The sequence below is a fragment of the Saccostrea echinata genome, unplaced genomic scaffold (genome assembly GCF_033153115.1).
Source record: "Saccostrea echinata isolate AGI-Se365-2 ecotype Australia unplaced genomic scaffold, CSIRO_AGI_Sech_v1 ptg000033l, whole genome shotgun sequence".
Classification (NCBI taxonomy): domain Eukaryota; kingdom Metazoa; phylum Mollusca; class Bivalvia; order Ostreida; family Ostreidae; genus Saccostrea; species Saccostrea echinata.
The window spans coordinates 34,768,735-34,783,338 of record NW_026889782.1 but is presented as its reverse complement, the minus strand read 5'-3'; positions in this window follow the sequence as shown (position 1 = coordinate 34,783,338).

Genomic DNA, 14,604 nt, shown 5'->3' with positions numbered 1-14,604 from the left:
CTTAACCCCCTTCCCCGCAGTCGCGCATTTTAACGCACATTTTGTTTTTGACGATTCGATCCTGCTCTGATAACGCGTAAAGTTTTGATGGTATGATCATGAATGATAAGTTAATAAATTTTGTAATTCTATTCTAAAATATTTCGCAAAAAAATAATATTTTCCCCATTTTAATATGTCACAGTCGTATGATTTATTTGACGAAACTTCGGGGCGAGTCAAGTAAAGTCTTTATTTCTATTGACGCTAAATAAGCTCACCACTGGAACCACTGGCTTGGTGATGTGGAAGTCCTCCAATTTTGTGTGAGGTGGGACCCTCAATCCACAATTTACCAAATACCACAAATGAAAAGTTTTACTTTTTTACTTTTCTTTTTTTCAATGTTATTGTTTGATGGAAAGCGTGCACAGAAAATGGCGGGAGGAACCGATAAAATTACGACAGAAATTCATACACGTGTACAGCTGCAGAGAAAAGGGGGTTTGATCATAGAATAATTCCTTGTTTTAATTTAGACTAAATTCTTGTTCGATTCAAATTCAATTTCGTAAAAATACAACCTGTTTTTTCCACCTTACACAGTAGATCACACGGAATACACATACAAAAAATTTAAAAAAAAAAAAAAAAAAAAAAAAAAAAAGAAAGAAACGACGAAAATCATGCTGAAACAGAAAGTAAAATGTTCATGTAGATCAATTCAAACTCAGATTATCAAGTCAGCGATCTTAACATTTATTAAAAAAAAGAAGAAAAAGTGTTGCACTTATATCTGTGAATTGACTTTTGATTTTCAAAGATATATAGAAAAACACGGTATTCAGGAAAATTTGATTGCAAATACATGTGTACTGGATACCTGTTTGATATTTTTCAAAACAGGGCTTAACGAAATAACTGCACACGGATACAATTTAAAATAATAGACATATGCATGTGTTAGGGCTGCCTAATGTTGGCGGTCTCACTATAGATTGAACTGGTATATTGGAAGTTTTGATCTGCCAACAGTTTAAAAATCATATTGCTATGTTTATAATTATACTTGTTTGTTTGTTTATCATACGGATATAAAACACCTTAATCAATCTACGTTAGTTATTGAATACACCCCTCCCCCTTTTCTCAACGTCCAAGTGCACGTATGAAATCATTGTAGCTTTGATGCTCCAGTAAACCTTCACTTAGAATCTCTCTAATCATTAGCAATATTATAGATAACATAACAATGTCTACAAACCGATGAGTGTCTACAAGGGTTGACATAAGGTCTCGTTATTTTTTTTAAATTTTTGTCAGTATAATTTCCCTCCTTTTTTTTATAAACAAATACTTCTGCACTAAAAAATGGTGATAATGAATCGAATTAATACTTCAATGTACAAAGAGTTGAGAATGAAAACACAAAACACACCATGTGCAAATATAAAGGAGGGGAGGGTTTTCAGGGAGTTTGACCTTCCTTTTTACTGTTACGGCCATTAAATCTATATAGTGAAGAAAGCAATTACATATATTTAAGTATAACCCCCCCCCCTCTAGTATAAGTAAACATAAACATATGCATGGACACCTTGTCATTTATGAAGTTTATACGTCAACAAATTCCTGAGCTAGCAATAAGTTTTTCTGCGGGTATAGGCTCCCTTAGGAATATTCCTTGATCCGCCTCGAGTACTTTTTTATTTTCAGTATACATGTATTAAATACCTCTTCAGTTATCTAAGGTTTTGAACTTGTGTCTAATCCTTTTTGACTCTTCGTCAATAAAATATGTTCAACTCAATTCAATTCATTCATTAGCCGCTACCGCATGTAATTTTAGAATATACATATACACTGTAGGTTCATGTATGTCTACACTGCATACACTAGAAATAAGATAAAGTTCATGAAAAACTTTAGGCAAAGTAAACCAGCTGTCCAAAGGGGACGACGATGTAGTCTGATGGGATTCTTCCACCAGCTATGTGCATATGTAATGTACAGGAAAGACATCCGCTTCGCGGATTATAAAGCGTAAACTGACCCAAACCAGGTTATACTCGAGTAATTTGGCCAAGAACTAGAGTCATTCCTAAAATAGTCTAAAAATAATCCCTATACATGTATAATCTTTACAAACGCAAACAGTTCATAATGCATATCCACTGGTTTTGAAGACGTATTCACCGGAGGGTCAGTGGCATTGTAACGTCACAATTAATACCTCAAACAACGTTCAAAACAACGGTTGAAACGGCCGAAGCCAGCGATTATCTGAGCAAGGAAAATGTTAGACAAGTCTGCAAGATTATTTTCAAATCATTTTGATGTCTTTCACATGCACAGCGTCATGCAGCCTTCAATGTCTTATTTTTTCAAAGCCTGACTATATGTTAAAATAATAATGGACTTTTTCGGTGAAAAATATGGTTCGAATTTGGCCTCGTCAATATTGATATTTTTCTATTGAATAACAAACCACAATCACCATCGAAAGAGTCCATAATTGTATAATAATTATCAATGTTTCACAGGTTATTCACACAAAAAATAATTATGCATACTTTAAGATTTTACTACAATGTGTATTGAATATCAGCAATGAAATGAACTGTAGGCCGCTGACACTCAGGGCTGGGATCGGTAGATATCAATACAAAAGTCATTCATTTTGTGGAGTCACAGTAAATTCATGATTCTTACTATTAATAATTTCACTGTGTGCACAAAGAAATCAATATTTATATTTTGATATACTTACATTTGCAAATGTTTTCCATTATATATAGTCCCTGAAACGTTCTACATTCCCACTTGAACGGTGAGCGAACGCTGAACGAACGGTGAACGAACGCTGAACGAACGCAGAGCGAACGGTGAGTGAACGATGTGTGAACGCTGAACGCAACTTGGTGAACAATGTGTGAACGCTGAACGGTGAGCGAACGCAGAACGCGAACGGAGCGCAAAGTGAACGGTGAACGGACGGTGAACGCAAGATGAACGATTTATTCGGAATGCCTCTGATCTTTTCCTTGCATTGCAACTATTCTATTGTATTCTAATACCTTGTGCTAAAAAAATAAATGAATAATAAATAAATAAACAAATCAATGAAAATTGTCCAAGAAAGACGATACATGCACATTAAGTAAAATTAATTTAGGTTTCTTACAATATTTTCTGCACATATGTAGGATGTTTAGATTCAACTTTTTAATAACACGATTTAATTACACGATTTTTATCGCTGTAAAACATTGTGATTGTTACCGAACGCTGTAGCATAACAGATGAAATTAATCTAGTTGTAAAATAAATGTTTATTCTTATTTGATATATAAAATCATTACAAATAATGTGGATTTTAGAAGAGAAAACTACGGACTTATAGAATGAATTACAACGGTTGTAACAACCATACAAGGGGATTCCGTGTAAAATAATGAGAAAAAAATTTACAAAGGTATGTGGACCTATTGCATAAATACACTCGTATTTCAAAATTTTAATGCAATAATATATTAATGTGTCGTCTTATTTTTTTTTTATAATGATTTATTGAGCAGACTTCTACATGTATCTGTAGACATTTCCCGGCCGTGATTATACTCGGACAAGATGATACAAACAGGCAATTAATCATATTATTTGTTGTATATTAAATTTTCATAACTTGATAATTAAGTAATATGCTGTCATAGTTTTTATTAAACAGACAAATGATAGAGAGAGAGGGAGAGAGAGAGAGATTCGGTTTTAGCCCCCCCCCCCCTTCCTCAAATGTTTCTAAATATTATCTAAATATATCAGGCAGTGAAAATAACCATTTTTTAGCAACAAATCCATTTGTTTTACAGTCATAATCGGTTTTTATTGTCCTGCTTCAAGTTCACACGAAGTCCACGTGCTTGACCTGTCAATCAAAATCATTCGACACTGTGCAGGTGTGAAAGTCTCGTCACATCGAAGGCAAAGTGTTAGTATTTCCAAGAAGTTTTAACATTTTTTCTTATCATTTCTAGATCTGATTCCAACATTTCTAATAAATAAATAAATGAATAAAATACACTGGGAATAAACACTTGGAATGATCAAGCCGCTTGAATTTGAAACATACTCCCTGCCAATTTAAAAAATCACCGCCGGCACATGTATTTTGAACTATTATTGTTTAATGACACTGTTTAGATGCATGTTTGTTTTGAGACTGAAATTTTTGTGCTACAAAACACTTCTTTTTAAATGTTAATTAAAATGTACTTGAAATACTAAGTAACCGATTAAGGGGAAAAGGGGGGGGGGCTCTTAATAATATCGAATGACAAACATATAAAGTTACGGTGAAAAATATCATTACTGGAGAATCACCTTGGTTATATAAATGATAATCATGTTATAAAGGCATTTCTCTCTATCTAATTAAAGACTTTATATATGTAAAGTAGAAAAAAATCTTTAATGTATTACATTTTAAACAAATATTTTTTTTAAACCACACTATCAATTTAATTCGCTCTAAAGATATTTAATTAGCTGGATATCTGCAGTACTGTTTATCATTCTCAGAACAAGTTCTAACATGCATTTCTGTATTATTTGAAAAAAAATGTGATAGAAATAAATACTTTCGTATTTTGCTGCAGTTGGTAAATTAATTGACTTCGATTATTATCTATCCATTAACGATTTATCGTCTTTAACATAACAACAAAATGTTGCAGTGCTTGAAGTATCAGTATTTTGCAAGTATTTAAATTTCATTTTTCAGCATCGTTCTACATAGGTACATACATGTACTTATAACAACATTTATTTTCCGGATAAATTTTATTAAAAAAAAAATAATTGATAATCTAACAGCTAAGTTAGAATAATAAAAATAAATATTGTAGATAATTTTTTTCCCATGAAATAATGATTCTTAAAACACGGTATGTTATTTATTAAATTCAAAACCTGTAAATCCTTACTTAAAAAAAGATAAGTCCTTTCACTTCGGAGTTCCGAATGACACTGAAGACTGAACGATAAGTGAACGCTGAACGCAAGGTGAACGCAAAGTGAACGAACGAAGAGCGAACGGTGAACGTTTTGTGAACGGTGAACGCGAGCGCACGGTGAACGCTGAACGCAAAACTGTGAACGGAGAGCGAACGGTGAACGCACGGTGAACGAACGGTGAACGCACGCTGAACGAACGGTGAGCGAACGGTGAGCGAACGGAAAAATGGGAAAGTAGAACGTTTCAGGGACTGTAACACTATCTAAGCAAGGCGTGTTTAATTCCGTGTTAAAACAGGTTCGTCACGTGTCCTTAAATTCATTGTTCAGTCATAAACCTCACAGTGACGTCATAAGTGGTAGACGAGTTCAACACATTAATTTATACCGTTGATGTTTTAAAAAAAGATCATTTTTAAGGGTTTAAAACTTTATGATATACATTGTAAATCAGTCTCAAATGTAAATATAAGTAATAAGGTATCATTTTAAAACTTTTATTGGGATGTAAATACGGGTTGGCTTTATAGTACATTTGATCATATGCCTCGGGCTTTATGGTAGATTTGGTCACATGCCAACCCGTATTTCCATCCCGGTAAATATTTATGATTGATTGTGTGTTGTTTAACGTCCCGTTCAAGAATTTTTCACTCATATAGAGACGTCACCATATACCAGTGAAGGGCTTCAAATTTAGACCTTTACTCGACACTCAGGGGCATTGAGCATTGAGGGTTCTTTATCGTGCCAACGCCTGACGTGACACGGGCCTCAGATTGTAAGGTCTCATCCGAAAGACCCGCAACTTTCTCTTCAAAGCGCATAGCGAAGGAACATTTGCTATCTATTTTATTGATTTAGGTCAGTCGCGGCCCTGATTCGAACATACGACCTTCCGATCACGAAGCGAGCGCTTTACCCACTGAGCTACCTTGACGGTGATAAAAGTTTAAAAATGATACCTTATTTATTAAATAAATACAATTAAGCATTGAATTCTTATAATTGGATGTCGTCGGTCCTATAACATCACCAAGCCGTGCCGACAAATTGAATACCGCGCGTTAGCCATCAAAAAAAAAAAGAATTCAATGCTTATATTTGTATTCTCTAATGTTCTCTCTTCATAATTATTAATTTCGTTTATCTTTATTGTGAATTAAGCGCCTGTCAGGACTTGTGTGCTTAATAGACGTAAGAGCCGTTTGTGACATGGAAATTTAACCAACTCAAATGAACATTGCCAGGGAAAAAAGACAAGTTAATTTTAAACGCATAGTTTTTGTATTTTTACGATTATTTAACAGGGTTATTGTTTTTAAATACACTGATTCAAACATTATACATTTTGGTGTTCCTAGAGTATTGAAAATGCATATAGTTCCTACTGTGTATTCTATCGCACGGTGACAAGATTTCGTGAGTGTTATAGAAATTTGAACATCGTAGATTTCCAATGGATTTCATAAGGATAAATACACTGAATGTTAAGATTATTTATTTAAATATTTATCCATATCAACAAAGTAATTTCGGTCTGTGTAGTTGTATTATATGTACAATATTTACTTACCCGGTAAATATCATTTCAAGAAAGATATTCCACACCTAAAGCAAACGTACTATTAAAATACTATCAGAGGTAAAATGATTTGTTTATTACGATTTATCTTCAGAATATTTATTAATTATTATAATATGCAATAACATGAACTCCATGCAAGACTTGTCCTTCTTTAGCTAGTAGTAGAACATGTATATATTTAAACGGTATTTAAATTATAATAAATTAATCTTTATTGACATACTGGTTTACCTATTTATCATATTTTTTTACAGGTTGTAAAGATTAATTGATGGCATATTAAGACGTCACTATATACTGTTGAAAGGCTTCAAATTTTTACCTTTACTTGACACTCAGGGCCATTTAGCAGTGAGGGATCTCTATTCGTGCCAATGGCTGCCTGACACGGGCTTCGGCTTTTAAGGTCTCATCTGAAGGACCTGCAACTTTCATTCAAAGTGCGGAGCATTTGGAAAAGAAATAGTTGTTAAAACGAGGTAAGTTATTGACAAACAAGTTGATGAAACAAGAATATTCTATAGTCGATACAATGACCTTGTCAGCAAATACAATCTATCATTAAAGCAAATGCTGACATTTTTTCATACTAATTGTTAGACCATTATTTACACACTGAATAGTCGACACGGATTTTTCCGTTATGTCCCAATCATTGCAAGGAGCACAGAACGGATGTGACAGGTCAGCAGGGAATGCTCACTCCTCCATGGCATCTGATCCCACCTCTAATGTTTTAGAGGCCCGTGTTTGCTCTGCTCCAATCTTTGTATTGTTTAATTGACTTTTGAGCTTGAATACTGATCGTTATCTTCTTATATTTCATTCTATCTTTTTATGGACATTATTTTTTTTACAAGCACATATGACATTGTGATAATATGACTTAGGAAATAGCACTTTATTATTTATTTTCTCTAATAAGAATGTGTAGTTATGGCACTAAATATTATTTTAGGAATGACTCTAATTCTTGGCCAAATTATTCGAGGATAACCTGGTTTGGGTCAGTTTACGCTTTATAATCCGCGAAGCGGATTATAAAACAGCGTAAACTGACCCAAACCAGGTTATCCTCGAATAATTTGGCCAAGAATTAGAGTCATTCCTTATAATTTAATTCTAAAATCATTAAACAACTCTGGGTGTAAAATTTGTTGCTTTTTATTAGTTCAAATTTGCCGCTCAATAATACAACCCTAGTAACGGAAGTGATGGGAAGCAAGGGGAGGTAAAAACTGATACATAGTCCTAGCAGCCATGTTTTTTGTTTACATGTGGTAAGATCCGAGTTACTGTTTGAAGTTAAAGGTACATTTATTAAATCTGGAATTTTCCATGAATCCCGAGGACTGGAAATGAGAGGATTGCATGGATACAGACGATTCAGCTGGTTGTCAGGGGGGTGTGTCCCCATACCAAACCAGGTTATACAGAAATAATTTGTGTTCCTTTTTGGATATTAACCAATCAGAGGCTAGAATACAAACAAAATTAAATTATTTTCATATACACCTTATATATTTTTTCAATGTTTCATTTCCTCCTTTCTTGGTCATAACTCTCATTAATTTTATATCTTTAGTCTCGTTTTATCTTGTCTCTTATCTGTGTTAGAATATGAAGGGTTTTCTGCAATGTCTAGGTCATATATTATCTAACCGAAGGAGAACGAAAATTCCTCTCACACTTTTGTGATGGGATCTTGTTACCAAGCCGACAACTTACAAGAACAGGGTTGATAGGGTCAACCTTGTTTATTCCAACTTTTTTTTTTTAAAAAGAAATGATTCAATTAACATGATACAACTGTAAATAAATCTATCAGTCAAAGTTATTTTGTAAATATTTTTACTCTTGACTTCGGGCAATGTGTCGTCTATATATGGCTGAAATAGTGCCGAAGTTCTTTTGAATTCACGTCCCCATAAGCATTATGCAAAGGCATGTACACCATGCCTCTGCCATTGCCTTTTCTCTGTTTTTACTTTCTTGATGATATCTGCATTCCTGTCACACCAAAATGTGCAAGTTTAGAATTTTTTCTATCGATCTTATTGCAAGCAACTCTCGACTGAATTGCAAATTAGAAACAATATACATGTATTGCAGAATTGAATCGCATTTTCAAACGTCACCCAGCTTTTGTTTTACAACGTGATGCTTAAGTTGACTTTAACAAAGCTTTATCATAACCAAAATATATCACAAAACGGCCAACGTATGATAAATATTAAGGGGGCCGACTGGGGTTTTCATTGCGCAATACTTCGCGCAGCATAGTAAAATAAAATCTATTTACTCTTTTAAAGCAACTATTTTTACATAATTTATTTTGTTGTTGTTGTTGTTGTTGTTGTTGGTTTTTTTTTTTTTTTTTTTTTTTTTTTTTTTTTTGCTTTTTGCGTAAAATGTACATTAAAGTATTACCCATCAAATAATATAATTTGAGCAAAATATCTATAGTAGCATTTATATAATTTGCTCCGAAGTGCGAAAAAATGGTATATTCCTATAATAATCCTATAGTAAATGTACCTTTATTTTGAGATGGTCCCTACAAAATAACCAGACGCGGTTGATTTTCACTAAACTTATGTATACTGAAGTCAATGTAAGGTATGTATGATATAGAATTAAAGAGTTTCTCTACAGTAGTTTTCACACAATAAAACCCCAGTCGGCTCCCTTAAAGCAAATGGATCGTTTGTACGTCCAAGTAATTTAGAGATTTTACTTTTTTGTTTTAGCGACAGCCATCTTAAAAAGGATGGAAATTGCGATGGCCAAACATTATTTATTATTTGATATTAGATAATTGTTTAAAAAAAAATATGCTGGTCTCCACAGGTGGATTATTTTGGGCGAAATTGTGCTCTAAGCTGCTACACTTAAGTGGTGTTTAAAAGAAGAATAAATTTGCACACATGCTTATGGTTTTTTTTATATGACATTTTCTACGCTTTCAGGAGGTTACAAAGATTTTTACTCTAAGATGTGCGCAGTATACTACCTGCACAATGAAGAAAGACCATAAATAATTTGATAACAAAAATGAAACCATTGTATTTGAATGTTACCACAAAAATGTCATTGCTTAATACATGTTTGTAGTATAGCAAATTATGATTGTGAGGCCTAGGAATAACACCCAGTAAGAAAAATGGAATTATTCACTCGGTTATTTTTTTTTATGAGCACGAAAACCAAAACATTTGAACAGAAAATATACATGTAGAATGATGAAATATTGGCTAAATTAAAATATAGTGAAAATTGTATCCTAAGAAATATTTATCAAGTAATGTTAGATGTGTGTGAATAATTCACTTTTTCCTGTTGTCTGTCACATATTAAAGGTCTTGTTGATACTTTAGGTTTTACATGGTTATACATGGAATTGTAAAGACTATCTGAATGAAAAATTGAATAATGTGTTTATTCACGAAGTACGATGTAACTTTGAAACTTCCCATAAGTATTGTGTACAAGTATTGAAGTGACATTTTGATATAAAACTATTTTTAACAAAATCAATTTTACAAAAATATGTTAAATACTAGATGAAATCCCGCGCAAGCGCGGGGAATTGAATTTATACCACTACCGACAGAAAATATATTGTAGTTTCTACTGACAGCCCACAAGCTTATAACAGGAAGATTGATTGATTGATTGATTGTATGTTGTTTTACGTCCCATTCGAGAATTTTTCACTTATATAGAGACGTCACCATATATCGGTGAAGGGCTTCAAATTTTGACCTTTACTCGGCACTTAGGGCCATTGACCAGTGAGGAATCTTTATCGTGCCAACGCCTGCCGTGACACGGGGCCTCGGTTTTTAAGGTCTCATCCGAAGGACCCGCAACTTTCACTCCAAAGTGCCGAGCGCATGGCGAAGGAACAGTTGCTACTCATTTTTTTATCGACTTAGGTCTGTCGCGGCCGAGATTCGAACTCACGACCTCCCGATCACGGAGCGAGCGCTCTACCGACTGAGCTACCGTGAACGGTATACATAACAGGAAGAAATACTTTGTTCAAAATCCCTCATGAAGTAGATGTACAATTTACGTCTTCACCCCCGCCCCCACCCCTTTTGTAAAAACTTGAAAAGTGACAATATCATAAAGTGACTTTTATTGTGAAACCTGTTATACTATTTTAAGGATAATGTACTTCAGATGCTCTTATTTCATTTCCGTCAAGGTTAAAACATGTATTGGAGAAAACATATATGCAGATTAAACTTTTTTCAGGATATTTATATAAATATATATATTTATGTAATATATGTACACAAGTATAATATTTATACAGGTACTGTGGATTGCTATATATTCGCGACACTTTATTTTTAGCGAGATCGATATTCGGTATTTATAAGCAAGACTAAATTTTCGCGCATTGTGGTTTCTATTGTATTAAATCATTAACAATACAAATAAACGCGAGCAGACAGATTCGCGTAACTACGCAAAAGTAAATTTCTCGCGAATAAAAAGCGATTTACAGTAAGATGTTTTATAAGTAAGACATGTACATATGGAAGACATTTAAACGGATTAACCATTAATATCGGTATGACATGAATACATAAAAAAGTATAAAAATTAGATTTTTATGCAAGTAAGAAATTCGTGTTACAGAAAACATACCCATACAATCTATTAACAGGACGGATCTTTATACAGATAAGGAATTTATGTAGATATGTCATTTATGAAAGGGAAACATGGGTACATGAAACACATTTATACAGGTAACACATTTACAGACCTAGTACATCCATAGAGGAAAGTTAATTATAGTAGTAAAGCATTGTTACAACGCAAAATGTAATAAACCGGGATTATTAAATTTTGCGTTGATTTCGACGCAAAATGTAATAACGCAAAATGTTTAAAATACTTTAAGGATTATTATATTTTGCGTTATATCATTTTGAGTCACGATAAATGTAATATGTAATAAAGCATTTTGCGTTATTATATTTTGCGTCGAGATTGAGCAAAATGCAAACATTCAAAATGTAATAACTCGCTCTTTGGTCAGTTCGGTTGAAAATAACTTTGAATTGAGTATTTGATCAAGAAAAGAAAGAAAGTAAAACAAAAGGAAAATAAAATCATACTTATCTTTACATTAGAACTGATTTATCATATGTTGATTACATCGGATATTTAAATTCAGTTGATATTGTCTTTTTTGTGTCTGTTTCCCGATCATGACTTAAGGTTTATAAAGCATAAACTGTCCAACCTAGTTTATACGTATAAAGTTGGTTGCTATTAAATTCATTCCTTATAATTTAATTTTCATTCATGTAGTAGAAAAAATGGTATGGACTTTACTCATGGATTTGTTATTGAATATAGTTTAATTTGTATTGAAGAATCAAAATTTAAGGTAAGAAATGAAATATGATGCAGAATTTTAGGAGTACAGGTCCAGACAAAAATCTGCTCAAAAGCTCAGCAGCAAATCTTCCTAAATGTAACGTCGGTCGGATCGATATGTTTTTGCGCAAGTCATTGTGACCTACATGTAGGCCACACAGTTTATACGATATACAGTTTTTTTTTTAATCCAATCGAATGACACCTTACAATAAGAACTAAATTATACTGATATATTCAAATTCACGATTTGTGGTTTCGTATTATTCTGTAAAGTTACTATCATCTCATTTCGTTTTTGTCTAACATGTGCATACACAAAGGAAAATTCCATACCCTAACCGACCCATTCACTTTGGCATAGAACCTATGCATAATTTGTCATATAAATTGTATGTAAAGTACAAAAGTACACGTTTAAATCAATTTTGTTTTTCGTTGAACACAGTACAAAAAATACGGTTTTTGTCATTACATTTTTTACTTTCTTTTAATTTTACGTTGTCCTCAAGCAAAACTCAAGAAAAAAAAACACAAACGCAAAATTTAACGATCAAAACGTTCGTTATTACATTTACAGTTTCATTTAGCCTTAATCTCAACGTAAAATATAATAACGCAAAATTTAAAAATCCAAAAAACGTGTAACTACATTTTGCGTTGATCATGACATAAAATGTATTAACGCAAAATGTTATAATCATAAAAAAATCATTTGGATGCAAAATGCAATAATGCAAAATTTGATAATCCCATTTTATTACATATTGCGTTATTATATTTTGCCTCGAACAAAGAATTTAAACAGGTATTACAAGTATTCGAGAAGATGTGTTTTAGATAAAAACTCAAAGGAACTTCCAAGAAAATTCGAAATCACAAAATTTTACCAAAATTAGTACTATATAAGGTTCGCGGATTATAAAGCGTAAACTGACCCAAACCAGGTTATACTCGAATAATTTGGCCAAGAATTAGAGTCATTCCTAAAATATGCATAAAGAACCTACCTCTTTGTCTCTACTTATATTTTAGAAGAGTCTTATTGGAAAAACAAATATCTCAGCAACAATCAATATGGTACCTAAAATTTTTAAAGGAAGTTTACATAAATTGTATATGAGTGAATTTACAGAATCTTAAGAACATGTTAAACATAGCACTTATATTAACAATTATTCCAGAAATCTTACTTAAAAACTATATTTCTAGGTCGGAGAATGCCCTAAAAGTGCTATACGAAGACCTTGTGTCAATGAACTGTGGTTTACTATTGCCTTGGGCGTAGGCTTATATAACCTGATGTATATTTATATTTAATCTTTTAAAATTTTCCAATATTTTTTGGTTCAATACACTTTTCTATATAGACATTTTACTTGGGAATGTATGTTTTTCCAAGTGACGAAAGTGAACATTGAATATATTTACAACAAATATTTAAAAATATCAGAGCTGAGATATTATATTTTCTTAGATCAGAAGTGCTGCATGTACGGCTGTGGGCGTGAAAGACGATGAATTAAGACCATTAACGTTCCGCATGGTAATAAATAAATTATTTCTAATACTGGAAAAGCTTAATGTTTATATATTAAAATGATATACTACACATGTTTTTATACTAAATTTCTGGAATAATGTATACTTACGAGGGGTGATCAAAAAGTTCGCGAACTAATTGAATAACTTCCATAAAAGAAATGAAATTAGGTTTTAGTGTTCATTATTTTTTAAAGTTGTCCTCTCCGATTTAAATGCACATCTGCCATCGTTCTGCCCATGCGCGAATCACGTGATACAAGCGGTCACGTGACATGCTCCGAAGCGTCCCGTTCACAGGATGTAAAAGATTTTTCCGAGTCTTATATTTCTTACCATGCAAGTTATTTTTTTTATAACAAGAACAGTCAACTTGTCAAAAATGGCCAAATCTCGGCAATAGGATGGGTGGATAAGGATATCCTTTCCCGGAATGAGCATGGTGACCATCACAACCCGAGTCTTCTGTCATGGGAGCGTCGTTTATCCAATGTGGATATCAGGCATGGCGCCTTCTTTTTATCATATCTGATATGAATAAAGTCTAAAGTAAACGATATTTTAGGGATTTAATAACTGTGTTATTGTTAAGATATTTAACTATTTTTCTAACTGTAACTTGGCGGTCTTTCATATCAAATTGCTCAACTGAGGACACAGCTCTTCCCCAGCTTGCTTTCACTGGGCAAGAGAACAAACACCATTTTTAACCATCTCCCTTCTTTCACTAAAACAATCAATCCAATTAATGATTGAACTCCTGGCAAGACTTTTGTCTTCATAAACTTTGTACAAAGTATTATATGCTACTGCAAAGGAATTTCCAAGATACACATTAAACTTTGCAGCCGTTCGTTGCTCGAGTACGACTGAGTCAATCATTTTTTGTCACAAGTAACCTACCTAATGACGTCATTTTCACATTGTGACGTCACAAACATGGAGCAAAACATTACATTAAACTGCTATATATATATATGCAAAATTTCATTCTGATATGAATTGTGGTTTTGAAAATATAGAGATAGTTCGCGAACTTTTTGATCACCCGTCGTAAATTTCACTCGAACATGAAATAT